Consider the following 27721-nt stretch of genomic DNA (forward strand, 5'->3'; position numbering starts at 1 on the left):
GAGACTTAAGAGACATATATATGTAATACTCCACTCAAGAACAAAAAACACGTTTTTCTCAACTTACGTATATTCTCAATGACTGACTACAAACTATACAAAACAAGTCTCATTTAAAAGGGCTGAAATCATACAAGTCTAGAATCTCCAACCATACTGGAATTAGAAATCACAAAGAAGGAAATTCTAAGAAATCAATAAATATGCAGAAATTAAACAACAAACTCATAAATAAACACTGTCAAAGACGAAATCACAAGGAGAATTAGAAAATACTTCACTACAAATGAACACTAAAACACAACACATGAAAACTCATGGGATGTCCCCAAAAGCAGTGCTCAGAGGGAAATTTAGAGCTGAAAATACCAGTATTTTTTTAAAAGACTTCAAATCAACTTTTCAAAAAGCCTTTTAGCAGGCTTAAAAAAATAGGAAGAGAAAAGTAAACTAAATCTAAAGCAAGTATAAGAAAGAACATTATGAGAAATAGAGGAGAACAAAGTTCCCGTCATGGCTCAGCAGTAAACAAACCCGACTAGTATCCATGAGGACGCAGGTTTGATCCCTGGCCTTGCTCAGTGGGTTAAGGATATTGCACTACCATGAACTGTGATGTAGATCACACACGAAGATCAGACCCCACACTGCTGTGATTGTGGCTGGCAGCTACAGCTCCAAATTGCTGGAGCTAGCCTTGGAACCTCCATATGCTGTGGCTGCAGTCTTAGAAAAAAAGAAGAAGAAGAAATAGAGGAGAAAGAGGAGAATTAAATCAGATACATTTTTCTGAAATCAATGAAGCCAAAAGTTGGTTCTCTGAAAAGGTCAACAAAATTGACAATTTTTTTTCCTTTTTATGGATGCACCTGCTGCACATGAAAGTTCCAGGCTATGGGTCATACTGAAGCTGCACCCTATACCACAATCAAAATAAAATCAGACCTCAGTCACAACTGTGAACTACTACACAGCTTGAGACAATGCTGGAGCCTTAACTCACTGGGCAAAGCCAGGGATTGGATCCACATCCTCACAGAGACTACATCAGGTTCTTAAACCACTGAGCCACAAAAGGAATTCAAAAACTGACAAATCATTTGTTTTGTCTTTTTTTTTTTTTGGTCTTTTTGCCTTTTCTAGGGCCACACCTATGGCATATGGAGGTGGGGGTCTAATCAGATCTGTAGCCACCAGCCTACGCCACAGCCACAGCAACGCGGGATCCGAGCCGTGTCTGCGACCTACACCACAGCTCACGGCAACGCCAGATCCTTAACCCACTGAGCAAGGCCAGGGATCGAACCTGCAACCTCATGGTTCCTAGTCGGATTTGTTAACCACTGAGCCACGATGGGAACTCGAACAAATCTTCAGAATTAGCCAAGAAAAAAGGAGAAAAATCTACCTACAAAAATCAGGAATGAATGAATATTAATACCAAACTTACAGAAATAAAATGTATTATAAGGGAATACTATAAAAAACTGTACACCAACTAATGAGATAACCTAACCTAGATTCAATGGACACTTTTCTAGAAAGACACAACAAAAATAGACACAAGCTCTGATCACAATGGCATGAAACCAGAAATCAACAACAGAAGAAGAAATTAGAAGAAACTAACTACATGGAGACTAAACAACATGCTACTAAAAAACCCATGGGTCAATGAGGAAATCAAAAAGGAAATTAAAAAATACCTCGAGACAAATGATAATGAAGACACAACCATTCAAAATCTACAGGATGCTACATAAGCAGTGCTTAGAGTGAAATTCACAGTAATACAGATCTTCCTCAAAAAAGAAAAATCTCAAATTGAAAACTTAACCCACCTCCTAAATGAATTAGAAAAAGAACAAACAAAACCTAACATCAGCAGAAGGAAGGAAATCATAAAGATCAGAGAGGAAATCAGTAAAACAGAGATTCACAAAAAACAACAGAAAAAAAATCAATAAAACCAAGAGCTGATTCTTTGAAAAGGTAAACAAAACTGACAAACCTCTGGCCAGACTCACCAAGAAGATGAGGGAAAAAACCTGAAAACAAAAAAAATAAGAAATGAAAAAGGAGAAATCACAATGGATACTGCAGAAACACAAAAAACCATAAGATAATACTATGAACAATTATATGCCAACAAATCTGACAACCTAGAAGAAAGAGAAAACTTTCTAGAGACAGCCTGCCAAAAATGAATCAAGAAGAAATAGATCAACTGAACAGATGGATCTCTAGAAGTGAAATTGAATGTGTAATAAACACAGTCCCTACAAACGAAAAGTCCAGTACCAGATGGTTTCACAGGTAAATTCTACCCAACATATAAAGAGGAACTCATACCCATCCTCCTTAAACTTTTCCAAAATGTTGAAGGAGAAGGAACACTCCCAAAGACATTCTATAATGCCACCATCACCCTAATTCCAAAACCAAAGATACCACCAAAAAAGAAAATTACAGGCCACTATCTTTGATGAATATAGATGCAAAAGCTCTCAACAAAATTTTAGCCAAGCAAATCCCACAACACATAAAAAAAAAATCACACACCACGACCATGTGGGAATCATCTCAGGTTCACAAGGATGGTTCAACATACGCAAATCAATCAATATCATAAATCACATTAACAAAAGAAAAGTCAAAAACCACATGATCATTTCAATAGATGCAGAAGAAGCATCTGACGAAGTCCAACATCCACTCATGATAAAAACTCTTACCAAAGTGGGTATAAAGGGGACATACCTTAATATAATAAAAGCCATTTATGACAAGCCCACAGCAAATATAATACTCAATGGAGAAAAGCTGAATGCCTTCACACTAAAATCTAGAACAACACAAAGACGCCCACCCTCACCACTTTTATTCAACATAGTATTGGAAGTCCTAGCCACAGCGACCAGACAAACAAAAGAAATAAAAGGTATCCAAATTGGAAGAAAGTAAAACTGTCACTGTATGCAGATGACATGATACTATATATAGAAAACCCTAACACAAAAACTACTCCAACTGATCAACAAATTCAGCAAAATAGCAGGATACAAGATTAACATGCAGAAATCGGTTGCACTTCTATATACTAACAATGAAATATTACAAAAGGAATACGAAAATACAGTATTTTTAAAAATTGCACCCCAAAAAATTAAATACCTAGGAATAAACCTGACCAAGGAGGTGAAACTTATATGCTGAGAACTATAAGACATTAATCAAGGAAATTAAAGAGCACACAAAGAAATGGATGCTCCTTGGTTAGCAAAATCAATATCATAAAAATGGCCATACTACCCAAAGCAATCTACAGAGTCAATGCAATCCCTATCAAATTACTCATGACAGTTTCCACAGAACTAGAACAAACAATCCAAAAATTTATATGGAACCACAAAAGACCCAGAATTGCCAAAGCAGTCCTGAGGAACCAAAACCAAGCAGGAGGCATTAACTCTTCCAGACTTCAGGCAATATTACAAAGCCACAGTCATCAAGACAGTGTGGTACTGGTACCAAAACAGACAGACAGACCAATAAACAGAATAGAGAATCCAGAAATAAACCCAGTCACCTATGGTCAATTAATCTTCTCCAGAGGAGGCAAGACTATCAAATGGGAAAAAGACAGTCTTTTCAGGAAGTGGTGCTAGAAAAACTGGACAGCTGCATGTAAATCAGTAAAACTGTAACACACCCTCACACCATGCACAAAAATAAACTCAAAATGGCTGAAAGACTTAAAAGTGAGACAAGACACCATCAAACTCCTAGAAGAGAACCTAGGCAAAACACTCTCTGACATCAACCACATAAATGTTTTCACAGGACAGTCTCCCAAGGCACCAGAAACAAAAGCAAAAATAAACCAACGGGACCTAATCAAACTTAAAAGCTCTTGCACAGCAAAGGAAACTGTAAAAAAAACCCAATAAGACACCCCACAGAATAGGAGAAAATAGTTTCAAATGATGCAATTGACGAAGGCTCAATCTCTAAAATATACAAACAACTTACGTAACTCAACAGCAAAAAAGCCAGCAACCCAATGGAAAAACGGACAAAAGACCTGAATAGACATTTCTCCAAAGATATACAGTTGGCCAACAAGCACTTGAAAAAAAGCTCAACATCACTGATTATTAGAGAAATGCAAATCAAAACTACTATGAGGTACCACCTCACACCAGTCAGAATGGCCATCATTAATAAGTTCACAAATAAATGCTGGAGAGGGTGTGGAGAAAAGAGAACCCTCCTGCACTGTTGGTAGGAATGTAAATTGGTGCAACCACTATGGAAAACAGTATGGAGGTACCTCAGAAAACTAAATACAGAACTACCATACGACCCAGCAATCCCACCATTGGGGATATAACCAGACAAAACTTTCCTTGAAAAAGACACATGTACCTTTATGTTCACTGCAGCACTATTCACAATGGCCAAGACATGGAAACAACCTAAACGTCCATCAACAAATGAATGAATGAAGAAGATGTGGTATGTATACACAATGGAATGCTACTCAGCCTTAAAAAAGAACAAAATAACGCCATTTGCAAAATAATGTCATTTTGCCATTTGCACTAATGGAACTAGGGACTCTCATACTAAGTGAAGTAAGTCACAAAGAGAAAGACAAATACCATATACTATCACATACGTAGAATCTAATAACAGCACAAATGAACCTTTCCACAGAAAAGAAACTCATGGACTTGGAGAACAGACTTGTAGTTGCCAAGGGGGAGGGGAAAAGAGTGTGATGGAATGGGAATCTGGGGTTAATAGATGCAAACTATTGCCTTTGGAATGGATAAGCAATAAGATCCTGCTGAATAGCACTAGGAACAATATCTAGTCACTTATGATGGATCATGATGGAGAATAATGTGAGAAAAAGAATGTATGTATGTATGTGTGACCGGGTCACTTTGCTATACAGTAGAAAATTGACAGAACACTATAAACCAGCTATAACGGAAAAAATAAAAGTCATTAAAAAAAGGAAATAAGAAGCAAAGCAGGACTCTGCCCTCTGGAACTCTCCTTTGCCCTCTGGAACTCTCCTTTGCCCTTCCGGCCTCCTCCTCTGCCTCTCCTCTAAGTAAAATCTGAACAAGTTAAGAAAAAAAGGAAATAAAACCTTTCTATAAAATGAAAAAAAAAAAAGACAAGAAAAAAACAGAATATCTGTAATATTCACAGTGATAGACTGAATTAATAATAACAAATACTTGCCCTTAAAGAAAAGCCCAGGCCCAAGTGACTTCACTGGTGAATTTTACCAAATGTTTAAAGAACTAACACCAATCTTACTCAAATTCTTCCAAAAAACAGAAGATCACCTCCCAACTTAAACAATGAGGCAAGCATTACTCTGATATCAAAGTCAAACAAAAACACTTTAAGAAAACTACGAGTCAAGAACATAAAATGGGAAAAGGAAAGTCTATTCAGCAAGCATTGCTGGGAAACCTGGACAGCTGTATGCAAAGCAATGAAACTAGAACACACCCTCACACCATGCACAAAAATAAACTCCAAATGGCTGAAAGACTTAAATATACGACAGGACACCATCAAACTCCTAGAAGAAAACATAGGCAAAACACTCTCTGACATCAACATTATGAATATTTTCTCAGGGCAGTCTCCCAAAGCAATAGAAATTAGAGCAAAAATAAACCCATGGGACCTCATCAAACTGAAAAGCTTTTGCACAGCAAAGGAAACCAAAAAGAAAACAAAAAGACAACTTACAGAATGGGAGAAAATAGTTTCAAATGATGCAACGGACAAGGGCTTAATCTCTAGAATATATAAGCAACTTATACAACCCAATCAATCAATGGAAAAATGGGCAAAAGACCTGAATAGACATTTCTCCAAAGAAGATATACAGATGGCCAACAAACACATGAAAAAATGCTCAACCTCGCTGATTATAAGAGAAATGCAAATCAAAACTACCATGAGATACCACCTCACACCAGTCAGAATGGCCATCATTAATAAATCCACTAATAACAAGTGCTGGAGGGGCTGTGGAGAAAAGGGAACCCTCCTGCACTGCTGGTGGGAAAGTAAACTGGTACAGCCACTATGGAGAACAGTTTGGAGATACCTTAGAAATCTATACATAGAACTTCCATATGACCCTGCAATCCCACTCTTGGGCATCTATCCGGACAAAGCTCTACTTAAAAGAGACACATGCACCCGCATGTTCATTGCAGCACTATTCACAATAGCCAGGACGTGGAAACAACCCAAATGTCCATCGACAGATGACTGGATTCGGAAGAGGTGGTATATATACACAATGGAATACTACTCAGCCATAAAAAAAGGATGACATAATGCCATTTGCAGCAACATGGATGGAACTAGAGAATCTCATCCTGAGTGAAATGAGCCAGAAAGACAAAGACAAATACCATATGATATCACTTATAACTGGAATCTAATATCCAGCACAAATGAACATCTCCTCAGAAAAGAAAATCATGGACTTGGAGAAGAGACTTGTGGTAGCCTGATGGGAGGGGGAGGGAGTGGGAGGGATCGGGAGCTTGGGCTTATCAGACACAACCTAGAATAGATTTACAAGGAGATCCTGCTGAATAGCATTGAGAACTATGTCTAGATACTCATGTCGCAACAGAAGAAAGGGTGGGGGAAAAAACTGTAACTGCAATGTATACATCTAAGGATAACCTGACCCCCTTGCTGTACAGTGGGAAAATAATAAAAAAAAAAAGAAAACTACGAGTAAAGTTCCTGTAGTGGCTTAGCAGCTTAAGAATGCAACATTGGTTCATCATAAGTGACTACAGAAAAAACAATGTATACTTCTACGTGGAACTAGGTCACCATGCTGTATAGTAGAAAACTGACACAACACTGTAAACTAGCTATAATGGGAAAAAAAAAATCATTATATAAAAAGTTAAAGTAAAATAAAATAAAATTTAAAAAAAAATGTGGATTTTCTGTCGTGGCCCAGCAGAAACAAACCTGACTGGGAACCATGAGGTTGTGGGTTTGATCCCTGGTTGTGAGTTAAGAATCCAGCGTTGCCGTGAGCTGTGGTGTAGTTTGCAGATCCTGCATAGCTATGGCTCTGGAGTACAGTGGTAGCTGCAATTCTGACTGGGCCATTAGCCTGGGAAGCTCCATATGCCGTGGGTGTGATCACCCCCACAAAAAAAATAATAAAAGCAAAGAATGCAACATTGTCTCCATGAGGACATGCAGCCTTACTCAATGGGTTAAGGATTTTGCATTCCCACAAGCCGCAGCAAAGGCCTACAGTTACAGCGCCAATTCACCCCCTAGCCCAGGAACTTCCATATGCAGATTCAGCCATTAAAAAAAAAGAAAACTACAGGTCAATTTTCCTTAGGAAAACAGATACAAATACCCTCAGCAAAATACTAGCTAACCAAACCCACCAGCTTATTAAAATACAGGAGGTCCCGTTGTGGCTCAGCAGGTTACAAACCGAACAGTATCCATGAGGACGCAGGTTTGCTCCCTGGCCATGCTCTGAGTTAAGGATCCAGTGTTGCTATGAGCTGTGGTGCATGTCACAGACGTGGTTCAAATCCCATGTTGCTGTGGCTGTGGGTATGGCGTAGGTTGACAGCTACAGCTCCAATTTGACCCTAGCCTGGGAACTTGAACTTCCAAATGCTGCAGGTACAGCCCTAAAAAGCAAAAAAAAAAAAAAAAAGGATCATACAACATCATGACCAAGTGGGATTTATGCAAGGCTAGTTTAGTATGAAAACTAATCAATCTAATATACCATATTAAAAGATACTCCAAATGATCATATTAATTGATGGAGAAAAGAATGTGACCAGATCCAAAATACTTCCACAATAAAAAATACTCAATAGGAAGTTCCCATCATGGCTCAGCATAAACGAATCTGACTAGCATCTATGAGGATGCAGGTTTGACCCCTGGCCTCGCTCAGTGGGTTAGGGATCCAGTGTTGCCGTGAGCTGTAGTGTAGGTTGCAGACACGGCTTAGATCTGACATTGCTGTGGCTGTGTTGTAGGCCAGCAGCTACAGCTCCAATATGACCTGGGAACCTCCATGTGCCACAGGTTCAGCCCTAAAAAGACCAAAAAACAAACAAACAAACAAAAAGAACAACAAAAAAAGAAAAACAAACCTCAACAAACCAGGAATAGAAAGGAATTCTTCAACCTGATAAAAGACATCTATAAAAACCCCATATTTCATATTGAAAAGCTAAGATTAAGAATAAGACAAGGATGTCTACTCTCACTACTTCTATTCAATATTTTACTGGAGGTTCTAGCCAATTAGGGAAGAAAAAGAAATCCATGTTATAACAGACAAGGTAAAACCATTTCTTTGTAGATGACATGATCTTGTATAAAAAATAAAATCAATAACCAGGTATGAATACTCTTCATATATATTAACATTTTTCTGTTCACCAAAGTACACCAGTGAGAAAATCAAAAGGCAAGCAACAAATTGAGAATATTCACAAAACATATATCCTGTAAAAGAATTTGTATGCAAAATATAAAGCCTTAAAACATAGTAAAAAAAAGGCAACAGAAAAAAATGAACAGAAGATTTGAGAAGATACTTCATAAAATCTAGATGACTGGCCACAAGCATAAGAAATGATACTCAACATTATTCATCATCAGAAGTGCAAGTTAGAAATATAACGGCCTAGTAATCCACATCTACTTGAATTGTAAAAAGACTATATAAATGGCAGCAAGGATGTAGAACAATGAGTGCTCTTGCATTCTGCTGTTGGGAATGTAATTTCAGCAAAAGTTGAGCAATTTCTAATAAACAACACATAGTCCTTTGATCCAATAATTTCACCAAGTTTTGATCCAAGAGAAATGTAAACATGTCCACAATATGCTTTTTTACCAAAATGTTCCAGGCAGCGTAATTTACAACAGCCCCAAAGTGGGAACAACGAAAATGTCCAGCAACAGAAAGATGAGTAATGTTTTGTTTTATACAGTGGAATAATAATCAGAAACAGAAAGCAACAATTACTATTAACATCAAAAACATGAGAGAATCTCACAGACACTAAGCAATGGCAGATCCAAAAGAGAATGCATTTAGTGATACCACTAAAAAGAAATTCTATCAGAGGCAAAAATCATAAAAGGAGAAAAAATATCAGAATAAAAGTTCCCTTGGGGAAAGGAAATGTTCTATACTGTGATAAGGCTGTAAGTTTATTTGTCAAAACTTACAGCTAAGATGTTATGCATTTCAGAGTATATAAATTTTACCTAAACACCTGTAAAAAGTTCTCAGAAACAATAACAATCAGGAAAGAAGGAAGAAGTTGGGAGATCCAATGGAAAAGACAAAACGTTAATTACTATTGAAACCGAGAGATGGTTATATGGAGAGTAAACAATGTTGACACCATTGTTTACTTTGTGCATAGGTTTGATATTTTCCATTACAAAATAAGAACTGGAGTTCTCGTCATGGCTCAGTGGGTTAAGAACCTGACTAGTATCCATGAGGATGAGGGTTCAATCCCTGGTCTTGCTGAGTGGATTAAGGATCCAACATTGCTGTGAGCTGTGGAGTAGGCCAGCAGCTGCAGCTCCTATTTGATCCCCTACCTAGCGTGGGAACTTCCACATGCCACAAGTGAGCCCTTCAAAAGACAAAACAACAACAACAAAAATCCTGACCATCAGAGCTACTAAAAGAGTTCAACACCAAGAATGTTGAACAAAGTCAAAACAGAGTAGAACGGATCAAAGAGAATGTTAGAAAAAGTGGGAAGAGGAATTTAAATTAAGCAATCTCAGAGAACAATCCTCCATATTTTCAAACACTGTAAGAAAACAACAGAAAGCTCCACTAAAGCCAAAACCTATGTTGAACGAAACCTCCATCTAAAAGCTCAGGAAAACAAATTTCACATTAAAAGGTAAAAAAAATCAGGTCAGAGTCCATATAGTTATAATAAGGAAAAAAAAGAGAAGCAGAATAAAATCTTTGGAGTTCCTGTCGTGGCGCAGCAGAAGCGACTCCAACTAGGAATCATGAGGTTGTGGGTTCAATCCCTGGCCTCGCTCAGTGGGTTAAGGCTCCAGTGTTGCCATGAGCTGTGGTGTAGGTCACAGATGTGGCTCAGATTGGGCCTTGCTGTGGCTGTGGCGTAGGCTGACAACTACAGCTCCAATTTGACCCCTAGCCTGGGAAAAAAAGACAAAAGACAAAAAATAAATAAAATAAAATAAAATCTCTAACTTCCTAAAAACAATATAATTACAAAAGGTAACCCCACAAAAACAGATCACAACTGTAAACTACTTCCAAATAAGCTTAAAAACAAATTCAATAGAGTTCCCTGGTGGTTAAAAACACGAATTCAATGGAGTTCCCTAGTGGCTTAGTGGGTTAAGGATCCAGCATTGTCACTGCTGTGGCCCTGGTTACTGCTGTGGCACAGATATGATCCCTGCCCTGGGAACTTTCGTGTGCTATGAGTGTAGCAAAAAAAAAATCTACCAATACAAGAACAAATTAAACCAAAATTCAGGGGGGCAGGGATGAAATGACAACTCAGAAAAAATTAAAGAGCAAAGAAAAAAATTACTTTAGAAGTAAAAGCTGAAAAAAAGAATAAAGAGGAGTTCCCGTCGTGGCGCAGTGGTTAACAAATCCAACTAGGAACCATGAGGCTGCAGGTTTGATCCCTGGCCTTGCTCAGTGGGTTAAGGATTCGGCGTTGCTGTGAGCTGTGGTGTAGGTTGCAGACGCGGCTCAGATCCTGCGTTGCTGTGGCTCTGGCGTAGGCTGGTGGCTACGGCTCTGATTAGACCCCTAGCCTGGGAACCTCCACATGCCGAGGGAGCGGCCCAAGAAATAGCAAAAAAAGACAACAACAAAAAAAAAAAAAAAAAAAAAAAAGAATAAAGAAGTAAATGAGGAGTTCCTATTGTGGCTCAGCAGAAATAAATCTGACTAGTATCCACGAGGATACAGGTTTGACCCCTGGCCTTGCTCAGTGGGTTAAGGATCCAGCATTGCTGTGAGCTGTGGTGTAGGTCACAGATGTGGCTTGGACCTGGCATTGCTGTGGCCTTGGTCTGCCGGGCCAGCAGCTACAGGTCCAATTCGACCCCTAGCCTGGGAACCTCCATATGTCGCAGGTGCAGCCCTAAAAAGACACACACACACACACACACACACACACACACACACACACACACACACACAACACTAAACTTTTCAACAGCAATGCTTCAGGTCAGAAGAAGAATGGAGTAACATTTAAAATACAATAATCAAGGAAAAAACAGTAAACCAAGGATTTTATGTCCAACAAATATAACTTATAAGAATGATTATAGACAAACTATCAACATGCAAGAGTTCTAGGAATAAGCCTACCAGGGAGCCCTTCCTGAAAAAATAGAGCACTTCAGAAAACCCAAATGACTACAGTTATTCCGTAAGAGCCAACAGTGAGCATCAAACATAAAACATACAGTTACTTGCAGTTATGTAATAGCTATATTCTCTGACAATGAAAATGTAGACTCAACCACTTAAAAATGAGGGAAGAGTAGGGAGAACACAGCAAAAAAGTATATAGGGCTTTGATAATCACACGTATTATCCCCAAATCCCCCAGTACTGGCATTGTTATTCCAAGACTGCTGTGAGATAAATATAATTAATATTTAAATTTCTAATTCCAAGTTTGCCATCTACTGAGTCCTTGAGAACCAAGACACAGTACGGAACAAAAAACAGAGATATAAGATAGATAAAGTTAAAATAAAATCCCTGGAATTCTGACTAGGCCAAGTTAACAAATCCTCTCCCTATAAAGCAATATTACAGCTGGACAAAATGACAAAAGCCACCTTATCAGCCCTCTGGAAATCAACCAAAGCATTAAATGATTTGACAGTGCTTATAAAAGTGCTCAACTATGGGTAAAAACATTAGGAGTCTATGCTATTCTTATCTGGGACTGCTCCACTTCCCTGACCCCATCTGCAAGCCCCCAAAGATCGGCAGGCTAAAAGCACTGGCAGCTTTGAGGTTACCATAAAAAAAAGATTCACATGATTTAGAGTAGTTGGACAATGACCACACTTAGTAGCATCATTGTATAAGTGACAATTTTGGCATAAGTAATAATTTTTGTGGCAGAACTAGGAGGGCCAACAGCTCTACTAGCCTGAAGTTGTTAGGTGGTTAGGACAAGAATATCCCTGACTGAGCTAGCATACACGCACAGCAGAGACTAAAAAGGGCCCAAGCTATCCAAAGAGTCTTGGCTAACTCTGCAGCTGCACTTATGAACAAAAGATATAAAAAATGAACCAGTGGAAATAAGAGCTGAAACAGACTTGGGAAAGGCCTGAACTTTGAATGTGCACCCCACACAAATCCATAGGTAGAAACAAGAAGCATTACTTCACAAGATGTGTTCAATAGTTAACGGACTATCGAAGGCTATGCAGACAAGGGTGTATCCCAGTAAGCCAAGCTTAAAAATTTTTAAAACAAAGATTAAAATAAGAAAGAAAAAAAAAAAATAACTAAGTGGAGATACCAGTGGCTACATGCTGCAGGGGGACATATTTCACAGATTTTACCTATGGAAGCTACTAAACAAACAATGACCTTCAAGGGAAAAAGTCCTAAATCCAGAGTGGCTATATGTTAGAGTAAATGGCTGACTTTCAACAAAAAAAATCATGAGAAATGCAAAGAAACAGGAAAATATGACCCAAACTCAGGGGAAAAATACAGTGAATATATATTATGTGCCAGGCTTACAACAACCCAAGGAGAGGAAGGAGTAACTACTTAGTCTACATATGATAAAATTCACTCTTGATCCCTTATGAGTTTGAAAACTTCTCTACTTCAGGTGGACATACCACATTTTTTCTGATTATAAAACATATGTGAGAGGACTTTCGGAGCACAAAAATATGAAAAAAGCTCATGAAATTCCTCAATCCAGAGATGACTGAAATGTGGTTACTATTACTCTGCTGAAACTATATAGATATTTTAATCTACAGTAGTTAGAATTACATTACATCTGTTATGATCTGACTGGTTTCTTCCCTTTTTATATTTGAACTCATTACTAATATTCTTTTAAAAATCCAAGGACATAATTTTTAATGGCCATACAATATTTCAATATACAGATAAATGTTCTACAATTTATATGATCACTGACTTGTTAGAAAAATAAAAATTTTCAAAATTACTAGTATCACCTCGAATCCAATAGCTTTGTATATAAATTTCAGTCCACATATCTGATTTTGTCCTGAAGATAATTTCTTAGGGAATTTATTGGGTCAAAAATTGTTAATGTTTGGTAGTACCTCAGTACCTCTAGGAATACTAGCAAACTGCTTGTTGGAAAGATGGTTTCAACCAGCAGGACAGAAAAAGTACCTATGGCTGAATGCTCATCAAAATTTACTTATTTATTTATTTACTTAACTTACTTACTTATGGCCCACCCAGAGCATGTGGAAGTTTCCAGGCCAGGGATGGAACCTGTACCATAGTTGTAGGCTGCACCACAGCTACAGTTATGCTGGATCCTTAACCCACTGCATCACAAGAGAACTTACCAGGATTTATTTTTAATTTTAAAAATGCTTGCTAATTTACAGTAAACATTACTTTAAATTACAATCATAGGAGTTCTGGCAGGAGCTCAGTGGTAATGAACCAGACTAGTATCCATGAGGATGCGGGTTCGATCCCCAGCCTCACTCATTGGGTTAAGAATCCAATGTTGCATACAGACTTCAGCCACAAGGAGGGCAGACACCAGAAGTAAAAGGCTACAACCCTATTATCTGTAAAAAGATCACCACACCAAAAACCTACAAAAATGAAAAGACAGAGAACTATAACTCAGATGAGGGAGAAAGGAAAAACCCCATAAAATCAGCTAAGTGATGAGAAGATTCTTAGCCTCCAGCAAAAAGACTTTAGATTGTTGATGCTGAAGATGATGCAAGACACTGGAAATAAACTGGAAGCAAAGATGGATAACTTACAGGAAACACTGACCAAAGAGATACAAGATATAAAACTTAAGAAGAGATGCAAAATACAGTAACTGAAATAAAAAATTTACTAGAAGCAAACAACAGCAGAAAACAGGAGGCAGAAGAACGAATAAGCAAGGTGGAGTACAGATGAGTGGAAATTACGGATGCAGAAAAGAGAAAAAAGATTGAAAACAAATGAAGAGAGTCTCAGAGAACTCTGGGATGACGTTAAAAGCACTAACACAGTATATATACACAATGGAATACTACTCGGCCATAAAAAAGAATGACATTATGCCATTTGCAGCAACATGGATGGAACTAGAGAATCTCATACTGAGTGAAATGAGCCAGAAAGACAAAGACAAATACCATATGATATCACTTATAACTGGAATCTAATATTCAGCACAAATGAACATCTCTTCAGAAAAGAAAATCATGGACTTGGAGAAAAGACTTGTGGTTGCCTGATGGGAGGGGGAGGGAATAGGAGGGATCAGGAGCTTGGACTTATCAGACACAACTTAGAATAGATATACAAGGAGATCCTGCTGAATAGCATTGAGAACTTCGTCTAGATACTCATGCTGCAACAGAACAAAGGGTGGGGGGAAAATGTAATTGTAATGTATACATGTAAGGATAACCTGACCCCCTTGCTGTACAGTGGGAAAATAAAAAAATTAAAAAAAAAAAAAAAAGCAGCACCAACATTCCTATTATAGGGGTGCCAGAAGGACAAGAGAGAGAGAAGGGGACAGGAACAGATATTCCAAGAGATAATATTCCAAAAACTTGCCTAACATGGGAAAGGAACCACTCACTCAAATCCAGGAAGCACAACAAGTACCATGTAAAACAAACCCAAGGAGGAATACACCAAGACACATATTAATCAAACTAACCAAAATTAAAGACAAAGAGAAAATCTTGAAAGCAGCTAGGGAAAAGAAACAAATAACATACAAGGGAACCCCGGTTATCAACAGATTTTTCAGCAGAAACTCTGCAGGCCAGAAGGGAATGGCATGATATACTTAACGTGATGAAAGGAAAAAACCTCCAACCAAGATTACTTTACCCAGCAAAGTTCTCATTCAGATTTGAAGGAGAAAGCAAAACCTTCACAGATAAGCAAAAGTTAAGAGAATTCAGCCACACTAAACCAGCCTTACAACAAATACCAAAGGAACTTCACCAGGCAGAAAAGAAAAGACAGCAACAGGAAAGAAAAATTCCGCAAATGACAAAGCTCACCAGTAAAGGTATATATACAGTAAAGATACAAAATCATCCATGCACAATTATACCACCAAAATCAGAAATCATGAGAAGAGGTGGGTACAAATGCAGGACACTGGAGATGAATTTGCAATTAAGAGAACAACAACTTAAAACAATCTCATATGCATGTAGACTCTAATATCAAAACTTCAGCATATCTGCAAACCAAAAATCTACAATTGATGCACAAACAAGGAATCTCTGAAGAAGAAATGTATCTCATAATAAATAAGCACATAATCCACCATGAAGGGGGTCATTTGACATCATTCTTGGAATGCTGAAGTCTTCTTAGAACTGATTCTGATTTCCTCTCCATCAAAGAATTTATGATAATTATAACTAAATAATGCAACTGTACAATTAAATAATACAGTTCTACAATTGCATCATTAATAACCACTTCTCTCCATGGTACAATGTAAGGTCTATAATGTCTTGTATATCACATCACCTAGAATGGTGTAATGCCTATATTAAAAAAAAAAAAAAAAAAAGAAAAAAAAAAAGGATCCGATGTTGCAACCACTATGAGGTACCACAATTACACCAGTCCAGAATGGCCATCATCAAAAAGTCTACAAACAATAAGTGCTGGAGAGGGTGTGAAGAAAAAGGAACCCTAGTACACTGTTGGTGGGATTGTAAATTGGTGCAACCGCTGTGGAAAGCAGTATGGAGATGCCACAGAAAACTAAACACAGAACTACCATTTGATCCAGCAATCCCACTCCTGGGCATCTATCCAGAGAAAACCACAACTCACAAAGACACATGTACTCCCATGTTCACTGCAGCACTATTTGCAATAGCCAAGACATGGAAACAACCTAAATGTCCATTGACAGAGGAGTGGATCAAGAAGAGGTGGTACATATACACAATGGAATATTACTCAGCCATTAAAAAGAACGAAATACCAGCATTTTTAGCAACATGGATGGACCTAGAAATTATCATGCTAAATGAAGTCAGCCATACAATGAGACACCAACATCAAATGCTTTCACTGACATGCGGAATCTGAAAAAAAGGACAGAATGAACTTCTTTGCAGAAGAGATGCTGACTCACAGACATTAAAAAACTTAAGGTCTCAGGAGACAGTTTGGGGAGTGGGGGGATGTGAAAAAAAAAAAAAGAAAGAAAGAAAAAGAAAAAGAAGAATCCTATGTTGCCATGAGCTGTGGTGTATGTCGCAGACACAGCTTGGATCCCAAGCTGATGTGACTGTGGCAGAAGCCGGCAGCTGCAGCTCGACCCGTAGCCTGTGAATTTCTATGTGCCATACATGCAGCCCTAAAAAGCAAATAAATAAATAAATAATAATCATAAATCGTAAAACTAAATGTTTTAATTCTATTTATAGGTTACTCGCATTTCCCATTTTGGTGAATGCCTGTACATGCACTTTTCTCTTTTCTTCTCTAAAAAATCTAAAACACTAAAGTTGAAAAAGACTTCAGTTCAACCTCCCCAACCAAAGTAGAAATCTCTCAGGTAGCATTCCTATCTAACATCTGCTAGAATGTGTAAAGAGACATAAAGTTCACCATTTCACAATGTAAATACTCAGAAATGTTTTTTTTTTTTTGGTCTTTTCTAGGGCAGCAGCCACAGCATATGGAAATTCCCAGGGTAGGGGTCTAATCAGAGCTATAGCTGCCAGCCTACACCACAGCCACAGCAACACAAGATCTGAGCCACGTCTGCGACCTACAGCTCAAGGCAATACCGACCAGATCCTTAACCCACTGATCAAGGCCAGGGATTGAACCTGCAACCTCACGGTTCCTAGTCAGATTCGTTAACCACTGAGCCACGATGGGAATTCCCAGAAATGTTAAATTCTAATCAAAAAAATCTTTTAAAAACAGAACTGAGTAAACCTGCAAATATACACTGCCAATCCCTTATTTAACAAATGTCTAAAGAATTTCTAAGGAGAATTTAACTCCAGCAACTTGGTTAGGCATAACTTTCCTTGTTTTAAACACAAAGTTTTAAAAAAGCTATCATTTTAATACTTAAAAACAGATAGTATATAACTTTTTCAATTTGCCAATTACAGCCTAATTTAGAGGAGTTTAGATATCTTCATTATTTCCTCCCCAACTCTCCCAGATAATGGAACTATATGTAATACTTTAAAATAACCTGTATTTCCAAAGATCTCAATAAATATTTGCTAAATTTAATCTTTACATTTCCTGCAAACTCCTAAAATAAAGACTTCAATGTTAAAGCTTACCTGAATAAACATAATTGGACCAAGTATACTATCAAAGCACTGGGTAAAAAGTATTAGGATGGTTTTCTTGTAGATTTCCTATCTGCTGACTTCAGAAAAACCAATTGCCAACCTACTCTTGTCAAAAATAAAGTATTTTATCTATATTTATTTGAACATGGAAAAGGTAAAAGTGATATATAACCAACAGCTATCCTTTACTAATCACTGTAATCACTGTAATACAAAACACTGTCCTAAGCCCTAAGACATTATTTCACTTAAAACAAATTTGTGTCCATTATTTCCCTTACATTTCATTTGTTTATTTTTTTCAATATTTCCATTTCATGACTGAAAGAAAATGAGATGGAGACAATGACAGAATTGCTTTAATTTCTGGATAATTTTAATAAAAATAATAAGCAATGTAAAAAGTCTATCATCAATGAAAAATTCAAATGAATTAAAGTTATCAAAAGTTTCAAATTCTTATCACCTTCAATTTTTTTTTTTACTTCTGCTCCTTTTCTAAATAGTCATTTACAATGGGTGATTTTTCCTACAAACAAAAGGTTAAGGAAGGTTAAGAGAAGAGGTCTAAGAAAACATAAGAAAAATTACAGAGGAGGTGCTGACCACAAGATAGTTTGGGGGGAACCACAGTGTTTTGGTAAGAGGAAAAAGTAATCTAGGGCCAGTTGAGAAATAATTTCTCTTTCTTTACTATCAGTTTAGCCAATCTGAACCTTTTCCTTTGGTTTAAACCAAGAAGGCAAGAGAGTTTATCCCAAGCAACCTGAGGCCAAAGAAGTTATGGAATTACAAACTACAGCTCTAGAAAAGAGAGCTCCCCTGACTAGTAATTGGAATTCTGCCTTTAAGATTAATTTTTATGTATTAACTGGGTTCTTCCTATGTAAAAAGTTGGGGGGAAAAATACCACTATCAGCATAACAAGAAGAAAAAAAAAAAAAAAACTAAACCAGAGAACTGAACCCACCAGAGAGAGAGCTAAGGACCCAGGTCAATCAAACCAAGATATAAGAAAAAACAAGCCTTGGAGTTCCCTGGTGGCCTAGCAGGATGCTGCTGTGGCTCAGTTTCGATCCCCGGCCCAGGAACTTCCACATGCCACAGGTGTCTTTTTTTTAAAAAAAAAAAAAAAGACAAGCCTTTCCTAGGACAGACAAGATGTAAGCCCTGGCTCACCTGTGGCAGAGCAAGGACAGAGACAGTGATGCCATAAAAGCAAGTAAAAAGAACTTATCTTAAATTCTTACTCCTGGAATTCCCGTTGTGGTGCAGTGGTTAACGAATCCAACTAGGAACCATGAGATTGTGGGTTCAATCCCTGGCCTTGCTCAGTGGGTTAAGGATCCGGCATTGCTGTGAGCCGTGGTGTAGGTCGCAGACGCGGCTCGGATCCCACATTGCTGTGGCTGTGGTATAGGCCAGTGGCTACAGCTCCAGTTAGACCCCTAGCCTGGGAACCTCCATATGCTGTGAGAGCGGCCCTAGAAAAGGCAAAAAGACAAAAAATAAAAATAAAATAAAATAAAATAAATTGTTACTCCTGGGAGTTCCTGTTGTGTTCAGCATTAACAAATCCAGCTAGTATCCATGAGGATGCAGGTTGGATCCCTGGACTCGCTCAGTGGGTTAAGGATCTGGTGTTGCCGTGAGGTGTGGTGCAGTTCACAGGCACAGCTCAGATCCCACAATGCTATGGCTGTGGCATAGGCCAGCAGCTGTAGTTCTGATTTGACCCCTAGCCTGGGAAGTTCCATGTGCTTTAAGTGCGGCTCTAAAAAAAAATCAAAAATAAACAAACAAACAAATAAATTAAATTGCTTCTCCTAAAGGCAAAGTGTGGGCTAGCATAAGCCACTACTACTCTTTAGGAACAGGAGACACAATGGAATCCAGATCTATTTATAGGATCTTTGCCACAGACCTCCACCTGGTGCTCCAGTCTATGGGAACATGAGACTGGAGAGAGTCTTCTGTAATGCAGGGCTGGAAGAACAGAGCAGACTCTACTATGGGGGGAGAGAGTTTAAAAAAAAAAAAAAATCAGAGCCCCAACCAGATACTTCTTCCCATGGTACAAAAACTTTAAGGCTCGGGGAGGGGCAGCAAGTCCAGTCACACACTCCCACTCCAGCATAAGTCTAAACATCATTAAGGATAAGAGCAGAGTGAAAGAAAAATCTCCTCTACCAATCCCTCTAGAGAAAGGGCCAGAAACTATCTTGGGCCCAGGATCTTATACCAGTGCCATCAGAACTCCTACCACTGAGGTAAGTTTTTCCAAAACAGGACCTGTAAAGATACATGGCCTAGTGTGGAGTACAAAGGCAAGATCCCTGAAACAGCCCCACTTCTGATGCCCAGACAAACAAGATAAGATTGAGACTGGACCAGGACAACAGAGATTCCTGGCTCTACCACTAGGTTAACAAGCACCAATGAACATAACAGTAGTCTACTGCTGGGCGAGGATCAGAAGCACCTAGACTACAGAGATGCACAGGCACAGAGGGAAAGCCAAAATCTGTGAGTCAATCAGAAAACTGAGAAACACCTTCTCATATCTCCACTTCCAGCCTAAGCAAAAAGTAACCTAGTGAAATTTGAAGCCAATGGTGCACCTGTAGCATCCTTTGCGACAACAAAACCAAACTTCAGCTTGGGAGAACCCATGGTGAAGAGTGTTAAGGATACCACTGCAGGAGTTCCCACTGTGGCTCAGTAATTATGAACCAACTAGCAAGCAGGTTCGATCCCTGGTGTCAATCAGTGAGTTAAGGACCTGGTGTTGCCACGAACTGTGCCATAGGGTGCTCAGATCCTTCTGTGGCTGTGTTACAGGCTGGCAGCTGCAGCTCCAATTCGACTCCTAGCCTGGGAACTGCCAATGCCACACATGTGGCCCTAAAAAGCCAAAAAAAAAAAAAAAAAAAAAAAAAAATCCCAACGCAGTGGCTCGGGGTCGCTAGGAGGCATGAGTTCCTGGGCCCAGGTTAAAAGATATGGCATTGACAGAAAAGAAATGCATGGACTCGGAGAACAGATTTGTGGTTGCCAAGGGGGAGGAGGAGGGAGTGGGATGGACTGGGAGTTTGGGGTTAAAAGATGAAAACTATTGCATTTGGGTGGATAAGCAATGAGACCCTGCTGTATAGCAAAGGGAACTATATCTAGTCACCTGTGATGGAACATGATGGACGATAAAGTGAGAGAAAGAATACACACACACACACTCACGTCTGTGACTGGGTCCCTTTTCTGTACAGTAGAAAATTAACAGAACACTATAAACCAAGTATAATGGAAAAAATAAAAATCACTTAAAAAGTTAAAATATTGAGGAAACATTGTAAATCAACTATAATTTAAAAAAATTTTTAAATGGAGTTCCCGTCATGGCACAGTGGTTAACAATCCGACTAGGAACCATGAGGTTGTGGGTTCGATCCCTGGCCTTGCTCAATGGGTTAAGGATCCAGCATTGCCGTGAGCCATGGTGTAGGTTGCAGATGCGGCTCAGATCCTTCGTTGCTGTGGCTCTGGCGTAGGCTGGTGGCTACAGCTCCAATTAGACCCCTAGCCTGGGAATCTACATATGCCACGGAGTGGCCCTAAAAAAAAAAGCAAAAAAAGATTAAAAAAAAATTTTTAATGAATTTTTTATATACAGCAAACTAACCTTCTATTAAACTTGCCAGTTACCTTTAAAAATTTTTTTAAATAAACAAAAGATCTGGCATTGCCACAGCTGCAGCTCAGATTCAATCTGTGGCCCAGGAATTTGCATATGTCATGGGTGAGGCCATGAAAAGAAAAAAAAGGAAAAAAAAATCAATGAAGTTAAAAACAGAAAACAATAAAACCAAAAGATGATGTTTTTTAAAAAATGACTTAATTGATAAACCTCTAGCAAAAATGAGTGGGAAAAAAAGAGGGAGAAGACACGAATTACCATTTTAGGAGTGGTAGCGCAAACATCACTATATATCCAAGAGACATCAAAAGAAAAATAATGGAATATTACAATTTTATGCCCATACATTCAACAATTTAGATGAAATGACCAAATTCCTCAAAAAAATATGTATCACCAAAACTCACAAGAACAAATAACCTTATCAGCCCCACATTTAAAAAACTGAAATTGGAGGAAAAGTCTCCAAAACTCAATATTCCAGATCCAGATGGCTTCACTGGAGAATTCCACTAAAAATCTTTGAAAAAAAAACAAATAACACCCCCAAACGCAAACAAAATCTACACAAACTCTTGTAGAAAACAGAAGAGAAGGGGCCTCTCACAAACTCATTTTATGAGGGCAGCATTACCAGACCAAAACCAAACTAAGACAATACATATTAATTGAGCCAAGTACAGGAAAGAAATTGTTTACATAATATCTGTAATAATATAATTACCTAAACTGAAAATATAAGAGAGTCTTACACATATAGCCTCATCTTGGCAATTCTATTTATGTTAGAATTTAACCATCCTCTAGGTGCTTTAAAGGAGTTCCATTACTAGACAAGCTCTTTTTCTTTTTTTTTTTTGTCTGTCTTTTTAGGGCCGCACCTGCCGCATATGGAGGTTCCCATGCTAGGGGTCTAATCGGAGCTGTTGCTGCCGGCCTAAACCACAGCCACAGCAATGCCGGATCTGAGCTGCATCTGCAACCTACACCACAGCTGACAGCAACACTGGATCCTTAACCCCTGAGTGAGGCCAGGGACCGAACCCGCAACCTCATGGTTAGTAGTTGGATTCGTTTCTGCTGTGTCAAGACGGGAACTCCAGCTCTTTTTCCATTATCAGTAATAATAAATTAAAACAAGTAAGGATCAGGAAATAAGTACACCAGGGAAATAAATCTACTACTAATGAATGAAAATGATACAATTTAAGTAGATTACATCACACACACACACACACACACACAAAACCACAGCAATGACTGCAACAACATTTTAAGCTTAAGAACTCATGACATGGAGGAGGGAAGTACATAATGTAAAACATTTCCACTTTTCCAACATTTGAACCAGATTTCTTAAGGAACAGAAAAAGCTGATTGTTTAGCAATCTAAAACTTGGCAATAAAGTTTGCTTTCTATGTACCTGCAGCCCAACTAAAAGAATTAATTGGTGGTAAAGGGTGGGGGACTCTTCCAAATTGCAACATTAATTCTTGTAGCTGCTCTATCATCTCTAAATTTCAGACTCTCATTCAACAGCTTTCTCTACACTTTTATTCTGCACTTCAAATTCCACTTACCCAAAGTTGAATTCCCATTCCCAAACCTGCTCTTGATTTTGTATTTTTCCTATTATATTATTTTTATTTTCTTTCTTTCTTTTTTTTTTTTTTTTTTGGTCTTTTTAGGGCCACGCCCATGGCATATAGAGGTTCCCTGACTAGGGGTTGAATCAGAGCTGTAGCCACTGGTCTACACTACAGCCACAGCATCATTAGATGGAAACTGCATCTGCAACCTACACCACAACTCACAGCAACGCCAGATCCTTAACCCACTGAGCAGGGCCAAGGATCGAACCTGAGTCTTCTTGGATACTAGTCAGATTTGTTTCCGCTGAGCCACAGCGAGAACTTCATTTTTTTTTTCTTACTATACTCTTGATCACAAGTACTCTTCCTACTCAATCAAGCCAGGAACCTTTCTAAATACCTAATCACCAAATTCTGATGATTTCACCTCTTAAAATATTTGTCTCGTCCCATTTAAATCCATCCTTGGCACTCTGCAGATTTGCCTATTCCTTCCCACCGACTGCCTTCAAAATAAAAACTAAACTCTGGCGTTATATATAAAACCCTCCAAGATCTACCTCTCTGTCTTTTTTCGTTGCTATTTGCTGCCTCACTCTTTGCAATCCAGCTTAACAATGGTTTCCTGCCCACACTGTGCTGTACCATGCTTCTGCCTTTTTCTCTACCTCAAACATCCCTTCCTTTCAACTAATGCTTATCCCCATCATTTAAAGCTCAATCCAAGTATCACGCACCCCAATAAGTAAACACTTCCACATGCCCAAGCCTGTGTAACCCTATGTTTATCTCTCCTCAGCTCTTAACAAAGCATATTTGTTTATATTTCTTTAACTGCATTAGACTGTAAGAGTCTTGAAGGCAGAAATCTTATTTGTAACTCCAACCACCTGGCACACAAGATAGCTGCATCTTTGTAACTCAAATTCTTCTCATTTCCTTCAAAGTGACCAGAGAATGGGGGAAAAATTATGTCACTGAAACACAAACAATCTTCGATGCAGTAATCAATTTGGGCTCAGAAAAAGAGGCCTACAAAAAACACTAAAAATATCCCTTCCTCATAAGATTTCCTTCCTCTTCACAAAATCCCTGACCCCAAGCAATATTTGATGCCAACAATTATGGTTGCAAATTGCCTTGTTAACAAGATTATAATAATGATACAAGCATAAACTCAGCTGATCATTTGCTATTGAGGCCTTGAGTATACAAATTTCTATCAAAAAAACAAAACAGAAATTCTTAACTAATTATCTATGACTAACCTGATGTGTATTCTTTCAAATAAATTTTTGCTGAATAAGAGAAAGAAGAGGGAAACAAAAGAGGGTAAAAAATATATAAATACAGAAAACTGTAAAAAGATCACAAAGCAAACTTTAAAGCTAACTAAGTCTGGGTTCCAATATAAAACTTTATATATAAAATTATACACACACATATAAATTAACAATTGTCTATATAAAGAAAAATATGCATCCAAGGTTCTGGAGTAGGCTCCTGAGCAAGTAACTAGGGGAACAGTCCCTAGAGTAGGACATACATATCAGTTCTGAATTTTCCACTATTTAGTTCTAACACTGATTAAGTCTTGCAAGCATTCTAGCACTTCACTTCCTCAACAGCAAAAGAAGTTAATGGACATCAGATCTTTGCATTTTACAACATGTAAATTTTACCTAAAAAAAGAGCTGTCAAAACAGGAGATGAGTCATTAATTAATCTAAGCTGTTTCCATTCTTCTGTCACATACAACTCATCTAGAAGCACTCTAATAGAGACAAACATTTACTACTTGTTAAAAAGTCTTCAGAAGGTTCATCACTAAGGAAACAAAGACTAGATGACCCTTTTGGTCTCCTCTAGCTTTACATTTCCATAGGTTTGTAATATTCTATTACAAATGGCATCACTACTTAATTTATATTAATGAAAGAAAAACCTGAAAAACACTACCTTAGCTGACACTAAATGACATGTGCAAAAGTGTCAGCATCTGTTTTCTCTGCCTATATTTCCAGCCTGAATAATATGAAATCAACAGGTTTAGATACTACAACTGTCCACTACCTTCCCTGGTCCTTCATTAAATTACTTTAGAGAGGGAAGAGATTTCTTGGTCCCTTCCATTTATCACCTAATAAAAGTCAAAAGTCAACTAGGGCAGAAGGATTAAGTGGACGAGTATTATATGAAGAATCAACTCTAAAACAAGGAGATTCTTTTCATCAAACCCTTCCCAACAAAGCAGTGATAGAATGGTCTTTGGAGGTCATGATTATTTCATGTACAACTTACTTTTTTTTAATAAGATAATATTATAGACTTCTTTAAAAACTACTAAATATAACAAACTTATAATCAAAAACATTTGAAAAATATAGGAAGTATACAAAACATAAAAGATAAAAAATAAAAATTAAAAAAAATTAAAAATTAAAAAAGTTGCTGAATTAGATTGATAAAATTATGGGTCTTTTTCCTTTCAAATTTTTCTTCAATGAACAACAACAAAAAAAAGATGCATTTCCTAAAACCATGATCAATTCATTTTCTCTACAGAAAAAGAACATACGGTTTGTTACATTATTGATGACCTAACATTCAATGAAAACATGAACTGATTTTTTTAAAGATGGCATTATTCAGTTTGTTGATCACTGAAAATACTTCAGGCATAGCCACTCACGCACATGTTTTAAAATACTATTATCAGCACCTCAAATTAAAACTTTGTATATAATCAGCAGAAATATTATTAAGGCAAAATCAATATTTGTTATGTACAGAAAAAGACAGTATGTATTCTGCTGAGGACAAACTTAGTATTTCTTTCGCCCAAGTTTTAACAGAACAGCAATTTGGAGATTGTTTTAATTTTAACTACCTACAATAAATATAACCTACACATCTTATAAAAAGAGGATTTCATTACACGGCATAAGGGAAATTCATACCATTAAAACTTTATAACAAAATGTGCTATTTTAGCAAAAATATAAAGCTACAAACTCATAAAAACTGGGTACTATAACATTCATGAGAAACTTGTCAAAAGTACCTGAGAAACTTGTCACTATAGTCTATCACTCTTCATCGTATTACTATCCCTTCTAAAGAATATATACATTCCAACATATGCAATTTTTAAAATTTACTGGAGTTACCTATATACATGCAAGTTACCATGTACTTATTGGATACATTAACACAGAAAATTTGAAGATTAAAAAAAGTGAAGTTAATTTTGGCAAAATTTTGCTAAAAGTGCTTATTTAAGTAGTTCTCACCAAAACCAGGCAAGGGGAGAGATATAACTACTTATTTATTCTCTTTCAATAAAATGTTCTACATAAATAAAATTAATTTTGTATTCAACTTACTCTCAAGCCAGTAGAAATATGAAACTCTCAGAACACAATAGTGACAGTAAGAACAGAATCAAGGATACGTTGACAAAAAGGAAAAAATAGTTGTTATCTAATAATCTCTGAGTACCTAAAATAATTTCCTACTATTCTTATTACTATCTACCAAGGAAAAACTAATCATTATGATTGAGCTAAACTGAAGACAAGAAATTTTAAGATGAGTAAATTTTTATTTAAATTACTAGTCAAAGATGAGGTATAATTATAATTCTCTAACAGAAGTGCCCTCTTGTTTACTACTACTAAAATAATAGCAAAATAAAATAAAATGGTATATTCCCAATGAGATGAAAATGCGTGATTGTTGTTTGAAATGTGATTGTCAATGTTTTTCAAATAATTTTATTGGCACATCAGAAATTTAAAGGATGGTACTGTATTATTTAACTAAATACACTAAAGCAGGTACTTGTAAGATCAATGAGAGGTTAATCATTTTCAACTAACTAGAATAATCATATATATATTTGGGGAACACCAGGAAGAAAGCAAGTACTCCTAAAACAAATAATCAAAGTTGTCGTCAGTTGAAAAGATACTTATTGATTCTGAATATTTTTCTTTAGCAAATACACTCTTAATAAAATGTACTTTTAAATTCCTAAACATTACTTTAACTAGTCAACATGAGAAACTTAAAATATCATGGTATGATTTAACAGAGTCTTAATCTCCCTTTCTTATTTATTTTTAGCAATGGCTCTGCTTTTTTAGTTCTCAATTTCTCCATTTGGAAGTGTTTAGTCCAAAGAAAGAAAACATTCTTCCTAAACTATATATAAGCCACTATTATTAAATAGAATCCCAATTATTTCTGAAGTATTCAAGTGCCTTCTAATACTACAATTTTGTTTCTTTAATCAAAGTAATAAACACATTTCCTTGTCCTAAAATTATTATAGCTATTATGAAAATCTGACTCTAGAATCTCAATTTAAAGCACAGTTGATGATTCATGTTTAATTTAGATATACTTCCTTTTTTACAATCTCTCTAAATTAGTACAGGAGAGCCTATGATTACCAGAAAATACTGGGTTCCTATTATAATCAGTCAGCTTTAGTGGGACCTTGCATTAATGCTAGAAGACTTTTTATGTAAATATTTTACAACAATTTTTTTTTCAATGGCATTTTAGTGTTTTCCCTCACTCTTCTCTAAAAATACCATACTAAATGGGGGACCTTCGGATGAGATAAGCAAACAAAAGGGCTGGCCAAATCTAAAGCCATGTCTGTCCTTAAGATCCTACAATTTTTCTTGGGATCACATTTAGTCTCACTTCTCACTACTGTCAGATTCACAAGATTCTCAAAGACCCCACGTACCCCAA

At 37.3% G+C, this 27721-nt stretch overlaps 1 protein-coding gene across 37 annotated transcripts in view; it reads right to left on the reverse strand.

The window, feature by feature from the left end:
* Positions 1 to 27721, reverse strand: part of CTDSPL2 (CTD small phosphatase like 2) — a 93251-nt gene that overhangs the window by 62450 nt on the left and 3080 nt on the right. For 9 of the 37 annotated variants that reach the window (XR_014812096.1, XR_014812080.1, XR_014812084.1 and 6 more), the window contains exon 2: positions 2012 to 2048. The exons of 27 other annotated variants lie outside the window; for them this stretch is intronic. The gene's annotated coding sequence lies outside the window, so the exon portion shown is untranslated. The remainder of the gene's footprint in view (positions 1 to 2011; positions 2049 to 27721) is intronic. One more of the 37 variants, XM_021096504.2, reaches the window with a different exon arrangement.

The sequence above is a fragment of the Sus scrofa genome, chromosome 1, assembly GCF_054392235.1.
Source record: "Sus scrofa isolate SSC_HxYL_T2T_F1_AM1 chromosome 1, Sscrofa_HxYL_maternal_Yorkshire_Landrace_v2.0, whole genome shotgun sequence".
Classification (NCBI taxonomy): Eukaryota; Metazoa; Chordata; class Mammalia; order Artiodactyla; family Suidae; genus Sus; species Sus scrofa.